General features: G+C 34.6%; 1 long non-coding RNA gene across 1 annotated transcript; it reads right to left on the bottom strand.

Moving 5' to 3' along the window:
• Positions 1 to 1,290: 1,290 nt before the first annotated feature.
• Positions 1,291 to 16,075, bottom strand: LOC131154496 (uncharacterized). The gene is made up of 2 exons (XR_009136453.1): positions 15,441 to 16,075; positions 1,291 to 1,676 (listed from the first exon to the last, which is right to left on the bottom strand). It is a non-coding gene; the product is annotated as an uncharacterized LOC131154496 (long non-coding RNA).
• Positions 16,076 to 16,664: the final 589 nt, after the last annotated feature.

Below are 16,664 nucleotides of genomic sequence, written 5' to 3'. Positions count from 1 at the left end.
CATAAAAAGCTCCTCCTCAAGGTCACCATGCAAGAAAGAATTTTTTACATCTAATTGATGCAAAGTCAGTGATAAGTAGTAGCCAAGGAGATGAACAAACGTACTGATGTAAGTTTGGCAACCCGAGAAAAAGTATCAGAATAATTCAGACCATATACCTGAGTGGATCCCTTAGCAACAAGATGAGCCTTTAAACGAGCCATAGAACCATCCGAGTTGACTTTCATAGTGTAAACCCAGCGACAACCAACCAAAAACTTTTTAGGAGGATTAGGTACCAAGTCCCAAGTACCATTGTCATGTAAAGCATTCATCTCTTCAACCATAACAATCCTCCACCCCATGGATGGGCTAAGGCTTTCGAAATAGATTTAGGATGGGTACTAGTAATAGGAGGGTGATAAGGAGTCATAAGAAACATAGTTGGATCCATGCTATTGAATCCATGTGTGTTTACTTTTTGAAACAGCAATAGGAGGATCAGCATCATGAAAAGTATGATCATCAAATGAGGAAACCAAAGGCATGGTAGTAGAAGCTAGAAGGGACTCTCTTACTTGGAGCCACCGTCGTGAATACACCTACAAATTAGGATGATAATGGTGATGAGAAGGACTCGAACTACATGGAGACTCAGAAGGTTGGTTGGGCAAGGACAACAATGTAGAATTTGGAATATTAGACAAAGAAAGAGACTCAATGAGTTCAGAAGCGCTTAATGACTGGGTGTAGTAAAGTGTAGACTCAAAATAGGCAACATCTACAGAAATAAAGAAGCAATGTAGCATAGGACTATAACAATGATGTTCCTTTTGAATATATGAGTAGCCTAAAAAGACAAATTTTATAGCACGAGGATCCAACTTATCCACCCTAGGAGTTGGTTGATGAACAAAGAACACACAACCAAATATATGAGGAGGAAGAGAAAACAAAGGTAAATTAGGAAAGAGAATGGAGTAGAGAATTTTATCTCTAAGAACAGAGGATAGCATTCTGTTAATCAGATAACAAGTAGTAAGTAAAACATGACTCCAAAACACTATAGGCACATGCATTTGATAAAGTAAAATGCGAGTGATTTCAAGAAGGTGTCTATTTTTTCGCTCTGCAACCTCATTTTGTAAAGGAGTGTGGGCACGAGATGATTAATGAATAATACCAAACTAAGTCATATAAGTAGTGAATTGTCTATTGAAAAACTCTTTAGCATTATTACTTCAAAATATTTGAACTAACAAACCAAATCGAGTCTTTATTTCAGAACAAAAGGCACAAAAATACATGAAATGACTCAAAGCGATATTTTATTAAATATAACCAAGTCATTTTTGAATAATCATCCATAAATGTTACAAAGTATTGGAAATCCAACTTAGACACAACCCTACTAGGACCCCATACATTTGAATGAACTAACATAAAAGGGCTTGCAACCTGTTTATTGACTTGAAAAAGTGATAGAAACACAATGGTGCTTTTCCAACTAACAAGTGCCCACAAAACTCAAACTAGGAACAAGATAGTTTAAATTTTCCAATAAAGGATGACCCAAGCAACAATGAATTGGAAAGGTGTGGTAGCAATAGTGCAAGCAGTAGAAGGAGATATCGACTCAAGTAAAAGAGTCCACTAGCTTCACGCCCTCCACCAATCATCTTCCTCATCTTCAAATCCTGAATAATCACAGAATTAGGGAAGAATGTCACTGGAAAATTCATGGATTTAGTAATTTTGCTAATTGACATAAGATTGAAAGAAAATTTCAAAATATATATAAAACCAAAGGAAGAGAAATAGAAGAAGTGGGATTTAACATCCCAATTCCTTTAACTGCAGGAATGGATCCATTAGTAAGAGTAACACAAGGTAAATTTGCAAGATATTGAAGAGTGGAGAAAATGCTTGGTATATCTGTGATATGATCAGTGGCAACGAAGTTTATGACCTAAGGACTAAGACGAGAAGTACTAGATGACGAACATATTATGTGTTTACTGGATTGGGCAAGAGATGCAATGGGAAGAGAAGCTTGTTGTGACGCTTGATACTGCCAGAACTTGGACTACTCTTCCTCTAACATAGAGATAGTACGTTTCTCCCCACTCGAACCCAAAGGTGAGGAGTCGATGGTGGCTGTATTGGCTACCCCCAAAGGTTCTAAATTAATGGTGGCTACATTGACAACACATGAAGGTCTACTATGAAGATCCCAACACTTCTTAATGCCATGATTATTCCGTTTATAGTGAGTGCACTTGCGAGGAGTACCTCTGCCTCGTTCGTCTCTACCACTACGACTACTTGACCACCATGAGTGCTAAAGGAAGCACGAAGGACATGAGAATAAACATCAACAAATGATGGCATCTCACCACTACTGATTATTTGGAACCAAAATGCCTTAAACTCATTTCTCAAGCCTACTAGAACACGAAGAACTATCATCTGCTCACTCTAGTTCAGCATCTCATGAATGTCGGCAATTATAGGTAGCACAGTGTTAAGCTCCTCATGAATATGCTTCATCTCTCTAAAATAATTTGCAATGCTCCTATCTCCTTGTTGTAACTGAAATTACTCTTGGGATAAATCATACATATGTGTAATGTTACTGGAGTAAAGAAGTTTGACATAATCTTAAATCTCCTTGCACGTATCTAGTTGCATACACATTCATGCAGTTTGTCGCTCCATTGAATTCCATAAAAGGGAAACAATCAAGGCATCTCCTAAACCCACACATTTTTTCTCTTCCCATTAGAAGGCTCAGAATGGAGCAAGTGGTCAGATTTACCTAATGAGTTGTTGTTTGCGGCAACGATGTAGGACACAAATTTTTGGGATTCATAAATTCCATCTCAACACTCACAAATCAGAGATCACACCAAAAACAAGAAGAACAATAAAACTAATTGGGACTATAACAAACTATGTGAAGCACCGAAAAAATGATAGACTAGGTGAACAACACACTGATGGATATATCGCCGCCATAGCACTCGCAAACAATAATCACACCAAAAACAAGAAGAACAATCAATAATCAAATAATCACAATCCATGTGAAGCATTGATGCAACCACGGACAAGGTGAACAACTCATCAACGGATATAGCACTACAACAGCCTCACAACACAATATACGAATGTTGCCACGACTCCAAAAAAACTCACAAGGAAGCCTTCACAAACCTTGAACAAAAACTAACAGAATATGGTGAGTGCATGGACGAAAAAGGTTGATTTTTTTAGCAAAAAACTGGCCTAAAATCTTGATAATATAGTATAAAGAAAGAATCGAAGCATGGTAGAAGAAAAAAAAAAATGGCTAGAACTTCTCTCACGCACTGGCGTATGGGATCAGCCCTGTTGGCGGGCGCATTGGGGGCCCTCCAGCGATGGGGTTTTGTGGGGTGAGTCATCAGGGAGTCTGATTATGGGTAAGCATTTGGCCAATGTGTGGGGGTGCATGGGGGGCCCTTCGGCGATGTGGTTTTGTGGGGTGGGTTGTCAAAGGGGGTTTGATTATGGGTATATGGTTGGTTTTGTGATTTAGTATGGGATGGAGGTGGATTAGGGAAGAACAACCACGAGAATAGTGTTTTTCGCCGACAATTGAGGGAAATAAGGCTTTTATAGGATCATGCTCTAATACCATATTAAGATTTGATTAAAATCGAATGACCTCGCTTGAAGATAGGTCTCTCCCTTTATTTATAATACAAATTTAAATATGTTCTAATGATAATAATACCCTTACTAACTCTCAGTAATTAACATACTAACACACTCAATAATAATAATAATAATAATAATAATACTAAAAGACATATATAACCTTAGATAGTTTTATTTTTAATTTATAAATTTTCAAATAATTACAAAAATGTCAACTTATTTTTTAATTTTTAAATTTAATTAAAAAATTTTAAAATATAATTTTTATTTTTCAAAATTTCTAATTTTTTATTTGTCATTTGGGAGCATAAAATTCATATCTTAAATTTGTATGTATAGATTTAGACAAAACATAGTATAAAATTATATTAAATTGCTTCCAAAATCTATACAAATTCAAATTCAAACCTCAAAATCCATCTTCCATATAGTTTTTGATGTTTTGGAAAACAAATTATTTTTTTGAGCTACTTTGAAAACTACAAATAAGAAACAAAAAATATTTTGCACAACTAAGTAAATTATTTATTTTTATTTTAATATAAATTTAGAAAAATTAAACATAAATTAAAATTTTTATAATTCTTTTAGAAATTAAAAATAAAAAAAAAACTTTTTTTTTTTCACAAACATGTGGCTGGCCAAAAACTAACACCAGCGTGTCATGCTATTATATAGAAAGAGACAACTATTAAGACAATGCCTCAACTACACCTGCCTTCAATGCGTCTTTTCCCTTTTTAATTTCTTCCTATACTTCATTAACAATCTGCCAAGGCTGCCTTCAAACCCCCTCCTTTATTGCCCAACTACTTCATAGCAAGGCAAAACTTTGGAGCTGAGGTATTTAGCAATCCGCTCAACTCCCAACTTGACCAATTCAAATCAGATCAACTAAAACAATCAATTTTTGAATGATTTATAAGTTTGTTCTCATTTTGCATAATTCAATCGTATGGATCGATCCACAGGTTTAGTGTTTAACTCACTCAAGCCAACCTGATCCGCATTTAATAATAATAATAATAATAATAATAATAACAAGGCTTACAACTACTCGATCGAGACCTATGAATATGATGGACGGTGAGATTGATGCATTTTGTAATGTTTTAATTTCAATGTTTTCAATTTATTTCTTTTTAGTAATGTTTATGGGTGTAGTGTTTTGGTCCTTTTGAAAAATAATGGACACAATGTGGTTGATAGTATGCATGTTAGACAATAAACAAAATATTTCTTTAATTGCTTTTAAAATCTTCTTTACATATCACTAACCAAGGGCACGTTGTGCGTGCTCCACAATTTTAAATTTTTTTTTAAATTTTAAATAATTATAAAGAAAATAACAAAAAATTAAATAGTATAAGGACATTTTAGGATTGTTGTAGGTAGTTATACGGGTATTTTAGAATAATTATGAATAACTTTTGGAATAAATTTGATATAATTATAAGGGTATTTTGGGACAGTTGTAGGTAGTTAAAAAAGTATTTTGAAATTGTTATTGGTAGTTATAGGGATAAATTTGACATTTTTGAAAGATAACACTAAAGGGAAAATCCCTTTTACAGTATTAGAGATGTCATCAGTGCAAAATTAAAAATTATAAAGAACTCATTATATTACATGGTATTGTTACATTGATACTATTATTATTGATTTTTTTATTAGATGATCTAATATATATATATAACTTGAATGACATTAATATAAGTAATATTTTCGATGTAACATACCTTGTTATGTTTCACAAAACTTTCATATTGTTGGAAATGTGGCTTATATTTGAGTGGAACACATATGCCGGGGAAAGTATCATGAAGCAAAGAACAAGAAACCTAGTTGCAGTAATTGTCAATAGTTTTCCCATAATCGTCGACGGTTTCAGTTTGGTCTGCATGATTCAACTCTCGGCATAAAATCGTTGACGGTTTCAACCAAATCGTCAATGATTTCGTTCAACACAGGTCACAGAATTTGAAATTGGTGATCGATAAATTGGGGAGATTGGAGGATTTTCCTTCGAGAATTGCTACAAGGATGATTTAGATAGGTTCTAAGGTTCATGTACGCTTAGGGTTTGTATTTAATCAATATTTGTAACCCTAGTTGTAAGCTTGACATTGTGATAGTGAAAAATTCAGTTGGTGCTCCCATGGACGTAGGCACATTATCGAACCACATAAATCTTGTGTCTTTGTTTATTCCTTTCATTGATTCTCTTTGTGAAGGATTGCTTGTTCAGTATTGTTCATCATTGAGTGCTTGCATTTCTTGTTCTGTGATTGATTCGAGTTTGTGTGAGGTTTCTGCTGTGCACTCGCGTCAACAATTGGTATCAGAGCACCAATTGCCACCGAAACATAAAAATTTATTTATTTTCTTGTCCTACTTCATTTTTAAACAAGTTAAGACACCAACCTGACCCACCCTCTTAATAATCAAATTGACCACAATGATTGCATTCTCAATGGTTCGAACAAGATTGGCTTGTTGTTAAACCAATAAGATTGGATTGTTGGTGTTGTGTCGGGCACCCCACTTGTGCCAAATACCAATGTTACAACTAATGCTATTGAATATATACGAAACTAAAGCAATGTAGAAACTAATAATAAAAAATAGTAAAAGGAACAAGACAAGAATTTAACGAGATTCGGTATAGAATTACCTAGGTCCTTGGGCGCCGATGATCAATCCACAACTTCTTGACAAAGTACAACTTTGAGGTGTGTTTTACAAAAGAAGAGTTTAGCTCTTTATATAGCTTCAACCTCAAGTTCAAAAAACACTTCTCACCAATGTGGGACAAACAAAGAAAAAATTTAAAACAACTTTTCTACCAATGCGAAACTTTTCTACCAATGTGGGACAAAAAATAACAAATCTTTACCTTGACGATAAATTCAACAAATTTTTCAGTCACCAACATTTTCTAGTGTTCCACATCATTGGCGCCTTCCAAGAATATTCAAACTTGCAGGATATTGATCAAGTCCAAACAATGTTTGAACTTGATTGTTGTCACAATCTTGGTCAACATATCTGCAGGATTTTTAGCTGTAGCAATCTTCTGAAGAAGTATCTTGCCTCCATTAATAATATCCTGCATAAAATGAAACTGAGCGTTGATGTGCTTCATTCGTGCATGGTAAACTTGGTTCTTTGTCAAATGAATAGCACTCTGCCTATCACAGAACACGACAATGTGCTTCTAAACAACTCCCAAATTTTCAAGTAAACCCTACAACCAAATAGCTTCCTTAATAGCCTTTGAAGCTGCCATGTACTCTTCTTTTGTTATAGACAAGGCAATGGTAGACTGTAAGGTAGACCTCCAACTCACTAGACCATTAGAAAATGTAAAAACATATCCATTAGTTGATCGACATTTATCCAGATCACCTGCAAAATCAGAATCCACATATCTAACAACCCGTTGATCAATAGTATTATTTTTCTCAAATACTATACCAACATCAATCGTATTAATAATATATCTCAAAATCCATTTCACAGCTTGCTAATGTCCTTTACCCGGATCATGCATATACTAGCTCACCAAACTAACAGCTTGTGAAATATCAGGTCTAGTACAAACAATTGCATACATCAGACTACCAACAACACTTGTATAAGGAACCTGTAACATATACTTACGTTCCTCGTCTGATTTAGGAGGTAAAGCTGCACTAAGTTTGAAATGAGGAGCAAGAGGAGTGCTTACTGGTTTTAACTGCTCAGACATGTCAAAACTTTATACTACCTTTTTCAAATACTTTTTATGAGACAAACTAACTCTTCCTCTCATTTTGTTTCTGCGAATTTCCATGCCAAGTATCTTCTTTACTTCACCTAGATCTTCCATCTCAAACTATTGATTTAACTGACTTTTTAACTTGTTGATTTCTTCCATGTTTTTTGAAGCTATCAACATATCATCAACATACAAGAGTAAATATATAAAATAGCCATTTTGTAGTCTACGAAAATAAACACAATGATCATGTTTATTTCTCATGTACTCGTGACCCAACATAAACTGATGAAATTGTTTGTACCACTGTCTTGGAGATTGTTTTAAACCATACAATGATTTACCCAGTTTACATTCCCAATTTTCTTTTTCAGCAACCTGAAATTCATTCGGCTGAGTCATATAGATTTCATCTTCCAAATCACCATGTAAAAATGCAGTTTTTACATCGAATTGAACTAGTTCAAGATCAAATAGTGTCACCAAAGCCAACAAAATTCGAATGGAAGAATGTTTAAAAATTGTAGAAAATGCCTCATTATAATCAATGCCTTCCTTATGTGAGTAGCCCTTAGCTACCAATCTAGCTTTGAAGCGAACATTATTTGCATCTAGAAATCTTTCTTTCTTTACGTAAACCCATTTGCAACCAATTGCTTTCTTACCCTTACGCAACGGGGCTAGCTCCCAAGTCTAATTCTAATGAATAGATTGCATTTATTCATTCATCGCTCTTTTCCACTTTTCTGATTCAGAGTTCCTCATTACTTCTTTAAAAGTGCAAGGAACACCATCATCTATAGCTGGAAGTGCATAGGCCACTATATCAGTATACCGAGCAGGTTTTCAAATTTCTCGTCTTGGGCTTTGAGAAAAATTTGATTCTTGTTGCTATGAAGATTCTTGGAATGAAATCTCCTCTTCTTGTACACTATTCCCCACCGTAACTAGAGAATTACCTTATGTAGTCTCATTTCTCACTGGGTTTCCTAAAATTGTCTCAACCTCCACCTATTGTTGAGTACCACTGGTATTCTCTTCAACTCATGACTCCTTGCGTATTATTTTCTTTATCATCGCAAGTTCATCAAAAGTCACATCCCTCCTCAAAATTATTTTTTTCATCTCTAGACACCAAAGACAGTATCCTTTGACTCCTGCACTAATCCCCAAGAATATTGCTTTCTTGTCTCTTCAATCAAACTTACATTCTTTAACATAATAATAAGTCATAGTACCAAATACATGTAAAGAATCATAATCACTAGCAGACTTTCCAGACCATATCTTATAGGGTGTTTTTCCTCCTATTGTAGATGATGGTAGATGGTTGATGATATGACACGTATATCTAGCAGCCTCAGCCCAAAACCTTTTGTCCAACCCAGCATTAGACAACATACGTTGAACTTTCTCCAGTAAATTCTGATTCATGCGCTCTGCCACCCCATTTTACTGTGGTGTATCTTTAACTATGAAGTGTCAAACAATACCTTCATCCTGACATACCTTTATAAACGGGTCACTCTTGTATTCACTACCATTATCTGATCTGAGCCATTTAATCTTTCTGCCAGTTCGAGTTTTAACTAATTTTTTCCACTTAAGGAAAATATCACACTTCATTTTTATGCTTCATAGAATACAACCAAACTCTTTTGGAAAAATCATCAATAAAAGTGACAAAATAATGCATACCACCCAATGAAGCCATTTTTGTGGGCCCTCATACATCTGTATGGATGTAGTCTAAAATACATTTAGTCTGATGGATTGTAGTGCCAAATTTCACTCTAGTCTGTTTTTCTAGAATACAATGCTCACAAAATTCAAGTTTGCACACCTTTGCACCCTTCAACAAACTACGCTTAGCTAATTGTTGCAAAGATTTTTCTCCTGCATATGCCAATCGCATATGCCATAACTTGGTTGTATCTAAACTTGCATTTTTCTCAGAAAAAAAAGGTTGTTGATCCAATAACTGTACTACTTTGTAAATAATACAAGTTATTTTTCCTTATTCCTTTCATCACTACCAGTGCACCTGATTTAATCTTTAAGGTTCCATCTTTCAGAGTGATAGTGAACCTTTTAGATTCCAAAGCACCCAATGAAATTAGATTTTTCTTTAGACTTGGAACATACCTAACATCAGTCAAGGTTTTAATAGTTCTATCTTGACATTTCAACTGTATTGATCCAATTCCAGTTGTTTTACAGGTATTATCATTTCCCATAAAAACAACCCCACCATCTAATTCTTCAAAATTATAAAACCATTACCTATTGGGACATGTAATAGGAACACATAAAATCCAAAATCCACTCACCAAAATAATGTGATGAATATGTTCCAACAAGAGAAAAATCTGACTCACTTCCATCATCATTGGCTATATTTGACATTAGAATGTGTTTTGCCCTTATTCTTATGTTGTAATTTAGGGCAATCTTTCTTCCATTGTCCTCTCTCATGAAAAAAAGGTGCATTCATCTTTATCAAGTCTCCTATGAGATTTACTCCTCCCATGATATTTACACATCTTTCCAGGCTTATGACTCTAAGAACGTCCCCTTATTGTTAGGGCTTCTGCTGTTTCCTTATGGACCCTCTTATCCTTTTTTCTACATTCAGTACTAATCAATGTAGTACAAATAGCATCAAAAGTAATTTTATCTTTCCCATACAATAAATTGGTGGTCAGATGTTCATAATCATCAGGGAGAGAATTCAGCAATAATATGACTTTATCCTCATCTTTCACCTTTTCATCCAAATTTAACAAATTGGCCAAAATTTTATTGAAAGCATTTATGTGGTCATTAATCGAAATATCTGATTGATACTGGAAGCGAAACAATTTCTTTTTCAAATAGAGCTGAATTTCCAAACACTTGGTCATAAATGTTTCTTCTAATGTCTTCCGCAATTTTTTTGTAGATGTCTCCCTCATAACACAACATTTCTGATTTTTAGCGAGATACAAACGAATTGTACCACATGCCTGACGATTGATCTTTTCCCAATCTCTGTCACCCATATCCACTAGTTTGTCATCCAAAGCAATATCCAATTCTTGCTGATACAAGATGTCCATCACCTTATATAGTCACATACCAAAATTATTGGTACCATCAAATTTCTCCACCTCAAACTGAGCATTAACTATCGCCTTTGACGATGATGTCAAAGCTGAAGGGGTTGGAGTTCGTGTGGATAGAGTTTCTTCTACTGCTGCACTAGTTTTTATCATATTCTATATATTCAATAGCAACCAACAAAGCCAAAGGCCTAGGATGAATAGTACGTACCAACTATGTCTAATATGTTTTATCCTGTGAAATTCCACTTTGACTAGGCCAACCTCCAGGGAGCGACTGAGCTGCAATGGTCTCTGAACACTCGCTTAGATAAGGTCTTTCTTAGACATCAAGCGTGGAATCAAGGATCCTAACAAAGGAATACCTCTGTATTAAAACTATTCAACCTAGCTCTGATACCAATTGTTGTGTCGGGCACCCCATTTGTGTCAAACACCATTACTACAACTAATGCTATTGAATATATAAGAAACTAAAGCAATGCAGAAACTAATAATAAAAAACAGTAAAAAGAATAAGACAAGAATTTAACGAGGTTCGGTATAGAATTACCTACGTCCTCGAGCGCCAACGATCAATCCACTACTTATTGACAAAGTACAACTTTGAGGTGTGTTTTACAAAAGGAGAGTTGAGCTCTTTATATAACTTCACCCTCAAGTCCAAAAAATACTTCTCACCAATGTGGGACAAACAAAGAAAAAATTCGAAACAACTTTTCTACCAATGTGGGACAAAAAACAGTAATTGGAATTTTAGACTCAATTCAATCCATGAACAACCCTACTTTCGAGGAATAATTAGAGAATGCGAAGTAGAAAAAGCAAGTTTATGGAGTAAGCCTCCATTTTTTTTGGTAGCTTCTCTAGGTTAGGATAGGCTAAGCATCTTTAGCCTATGTTTAGTACAACATAAGTGTGGAATAGAACTGACCAAGATGGAGGGTCTTGACTAAAAGGATTGGACCATCATTTTTTTTTGTTATATTGTTCTTTTCATTTCCTTATGTTTGCTAAAGTCTTAAATTTGGATTTGTACAAATTTGGAAAAAAAATGTAATACAAAATTGGTTTTAAACTTTGTACAAATCTACCCTAAGTCAAAATTAAGGGTCGAAATTCATACTCTTAAATGCTACATAAGGGTATATTGATTCTTCGAATGTTTATACATGATATTCCAAACATGGAACATCATGATTATCATAACAATTCTAGCACTTTACCATCCAACTCAGTCCAATCCTATAGCATTAGCCACAAAAATGAAAAACTAATACAATGTTTATTACACAAAAATGGAATGGATTAGGGCAAGAATGAAATAAATAATTATATGGCAAAAATGTAAACTTATAAAAATTAATTCCATTCCATTCTGGCAAATTAAACGTATTATAATAATTTGTTTGGTACATAACAACATAATGGAATCAAATTGCTATAATTTTATATTTTTTGATGAAGGGAAAGATTACTATACCTATAATGGCAATGATAACTTGCCATAATCTATTATGGAGGAGAACCTCATATTGAACATAATAACATCCCATAATTCATTATAAGTAGTGACCCCTTCATTGTGACAAGAGTAATTCCCTTAATTGAGCATTGAATTCCTTCTAAATAAGCCTAGAAAATGGAATCTATGAGAGAAGAAGATAAGTATTCTTCTACCCATACTATATATAAGATCTATTATATTATGTATATCTAACACATAAGCATTGAAGAGGATCCTCAAAGGCCATCAAGAGTATCCCAAACTCTTTTTCTATTCCACAGTTACAAGGGTAGCAAGCAGTATTGGATGACCATTGGTGCAAGGATTAGAGTCCAACCTAGGCCAACATTAATAGTTTGAAATTGTATTTGGAAACAAATCACCCCCAAAAAGTATGAAATTTGATATAATCCAAAGTATGACATTTGCTCTAATCCACCTTCTTAAAAATCAATGTTAAAATTAATGCCCTTAGTGGATGAGGCCCTTTTGTCAAGTGTGATATTGTAAACATATCTACCTACCCGCAATAAGCGAAGTCCTTTTGCTAGAGTGCGTTGTGACAACAATCACATCTCCTACCCTCCACAAGTGATGTCTCCTTGTTGGAGCATAGCAAAGTAGATTAGAACCACTCATCCTCTACGAGTAGAGACACCTTTGTAAAATTTGAGCAGTAATAATAAAATCCATGAATATGTTCATCATCGAATCCTTAAATGTCACCTTCGAGGCAAAGTATGAGTCACTAATATCAACCACCCATAATATACCAAACTCGATAATTTGCATTCCCAAGCTAAGATTTCTATGTGTTCTCCATCTTATGGAGTTATCAAGTTATGTCATTAATTGGTGGAATGAAATCTGTTTAAGCGTGATGTGGTGAAGATAAGATCCTCCTACCTTCTACGAGTGAGCACTTTTTGGTGGAGTATGAATAGCAATTATCATATTTGTCTATCCTATGAATTGCAATTATCATATTTGTCTATCCTCTGTGAGTAAGGTCTCCTTACCAAAGTTGGCATAATAGCGATGAGATTTGCATATCTTCTACTAGTAGGAGCTCTTTACCAAAACATGATGCAAGAACGATCAAATTCAAGAACTTGAGGTTTATCAACAATTCAAACATCACCACTGGAAAAAGTCCCAATCAATTGAAAAGCTTAGAAAAAAAATCCCAAGGGCAAAAGGCCCAAAAAGGCATAAAAAATCATTATATATGTAAAATAATTTTTTTGGATAATTGAGGCATCTAAGCCTTCTCAAAATTTCTATGGGCAACAAGCTCATAATGGGAGAGCCAATGTACTATTAGTAAAAGATCAATTGTTTATAAGATTGGCCAAAACTTTTATGGGCATAAGCATTGTATGGCCACAAGCCTTGTTTAGGCATTAGCCAGACATGGTTATTTGTCCGGTGTGGGCATTAGTTCAAAGTAGTATGAACCCAATATATCGGTATAAGCTTGATGTGGGCATGCGTTGACGTGATATGAACCTAGAATATAGGCATGCATGAGGCTAGTGTGCATGAGCATGTTATGACATTAGCTCAATATGACCATAAGCCTAGTATAGACACAAGCCTAAAATGGGCATTAGCTCGCATAGGCATTATAGCCCAATGTGGGTGTGAGCTTGAAATAGGAATAAGCTCAAAATGCGAAAAGAATAAGAAAATTACTCCAAACCTAAAATCCCTTTAGGGTCCAAGAATTAAGAGCTACTAATGAGGGGGTAACAATAAAACCCATAATGATAAGGATGACCTCCCATAATCTATTATGAAGGAGCAACTACTTGCAATGACAACAATAATTAAGTATCCCATTATCCATTCTGAAGGAGTAACCTCCTCATAATAATAAGAGTAATTCCCCCAATAAATCAAGCACAAACTTCCTTTGAATGAGCTGATAAAAATAAGGCTTTGGGGAGAAGAAAGGAAGTATTCTCCTACCTAAATCATATGTGATATCAATTATATCTTATATTGAAAACTAACTTAAGAAAGGAGAAGGCACTTGAGGCCATCGAGGGTCTCCTAAGCTCTTCTTTTGTTCCATAGTTGTAAGGATAGTGGATCGATGCCAAACAACTATTGGTGCAAGGATCGAAGTTTGACCTAAGCCATTTTGTGCATCAACATTCATTACATAATTTTTCCTTCCATTCCATTCAATGTCCCAAATAAAGGGTAAAAGGTTAGTATATTGAAGGCTCACACAAACTTGTTCGAAGTATTTGATGTTGTTGTAACTGAGATTCATTTGAATTTTCCAAAATAGGGCAATACCTGTTAAAGGAAAAAAAATGAAATCTTGATAGATTTTAAAAAAGAAATTATTTAAACTACAAAAAGTAAGATTATAAAATAGATTAATCCTCTATGCAATTCCTTCATTTCTTTAGAGGAAAAAAAAAATCAAATTAGAGGATTTAAGCAAGGAGAAGACACCTGAGGCTATAGAGGGCCTCATAAGCTCTTCTTTTGTTCCATAGTTGCAAGGATAGTGGATGGACGCCAAATGACTAGTGGTGCAAGGATCAAAGTCCGACCCAGGCCAATTTTTGCATCAACACTCGTTATATAATTTTTCCTTTCACTCTATTCCATTCGATGTACCAAATATATGGTAAAAGCTTTGTATATTAAAGGCTCACACAAACTTGTTTAAAGCATTTGATGTTGTTGTAACTGAGATTCATATGGATTTTTCAAAATAGAGCAATACTTGTTAAAGGAAAAAAAAAATCATGATAGATTTAGAAAAGAAAAGGAAATGATCTAAACTACAAAAAGTAAGATTATAAAACAGACCAATCCTCTATGCAATCTAAACTACAAAAAGTAAGATTATAAAATAGATCAATCCTCTATGCAATTCTTTCCTTTCTTTAGATCAAAGGTTAAATTAGAGGATTTAAGAAAGGAGAAGGCAACTGAGACCACCGAGGGTGTCCTAAGCTCTTCTTTTGTTCCATAGTTACAAGGGTAGTGGATGGATGCCAAACGACTATTGATGCAAGTATCAAAGTTCAACCCAAATCAATTTTTGCATCAACATTCATTATATAATTTTTCCTTTCATTCCATTCAATGTACCAAATATAGGGTAAAAGCTTATCATAATGAAGGCTCACACAAACTTGATCGAAGCATTTGATGTCATTGTAATTGAGCTCCACATAAATTTTCCAAAACAGAGCAATACTTGTTGAAGGAAAAACACATGAAATCATGATAGATTTTTAAAATTTTTTTTTTATCTAAAATACAAAAATAAAGATTATAAAACAAACTAATCCTCTATGCAATACCTTTATTTATTTAGAAAAAAAAAGGATTAAATTAGAGGATTTAAGCAAGGAGAACGCACCTGAGGCCACCGAGGGTCTCCTAAGCTCTTCTTTTGTTCCATAATTGCAAGGGTAGTGTATGGATGCCGAACGACTATTGGTGCAAGGATCGAAGTCCTACCTAGGCTAATTTTTGCATCAATATTCATTACGTAATTTTTCCTCCCATTCCATTCCATTCAATGTACCAAAAATGGATAAGAGCTTAGTGTATCTAAGGCTCACACGAACTTGATCAAAGCATTTGATGTCATTAAAACTGAGATCCATATGAATTTTCCAAAATAGAGCAATGCTTGTCAAAGGAAAAAAAATGAAATCATGATAGACTTTAAAAAAGAAATTATATAAACTACAAAAAGTAAGATTATAAAACAGACTAATCCTTTATGCAACTCCTTCCTTTCGTTAGAGAAAAGATTAAATTAGAGGACTTAAGCAAAGAGAAGATACATGAGGCCACTAACGGTCTACTAAGAACTTCTTTTGTTCCATAGTTGCAAGAGTAGTGGACGGATGCCAAAAGTAGGGGTGTACAAAAATTACCGAAACACTCAAAAATGGACCAAAACCAGACCGAAAACAAAAGAGGTATAGTTTTTCAGTTTTGGTTTCCAAAAGTACAAATTTTCGGTTTCGGTTTCAAAATATAATCGAACCAAAAAATTGATTTAAATAATATATATATATATATATAAATTAATATGACTAAGTCAATATATATATATATATATATGAGCTAGTCCTAGGGAGGGAGTAGCCGAATGGGGGATTAGGGATTTAGGGTTTCACTTTCACAGTTTTACTCCATATTTCTCTTCTCTCTGCATCAGTGTTGTCTCTCGTCTGCGAGTCGACGACCCTTAGCCTACTAGCCACGCTGAATCTCTGCTTCTTAGTCTCAACTCTCTCCCTTAGATCAGACTCTTACTCTCGGATCCGATCTCAGCTAGGTCTCTCTCCATCTCTCCGTCTCTCGTCGTATCTCGAAAGATCAAGTGACAGATCATGCACACCACTCACTTAATCACTCGATTTCTCTCTAGGAGTCACTGGTAGGTTTGTCAAGGCTTGGGTCCTTAACGACCAAAGATAAAATTTATAAACCTAACTACTCCCAAGTTTAGTAGAACAGTGATTAAGTCGATTGCCAATCCTCATGGACTACAATGCCGCGGTTCACCAAATTAATCTAATTTACTACACTGGAACAAGAAGAAAATATTGAATTTGGGTTTTTTGAT

Source organism: Malania oleifera, chromosome 4 (genome assembly GCF_029873635.1).
Source record: "Malania oleifera isolate guangnan ecotype guangnan chromosome 4, ASM2987363v1, whole genome shotgun sequence".
Lineage (NCBI taxonomy): Eukaryota > Viridiplantae > Streptophyta > Magnoliopsida > Santalales > Ximeniaceae > Malania > Malania oleifera.
This window is presented reverse-complemented; position numbering and strand designations above follow the sequence as displayed.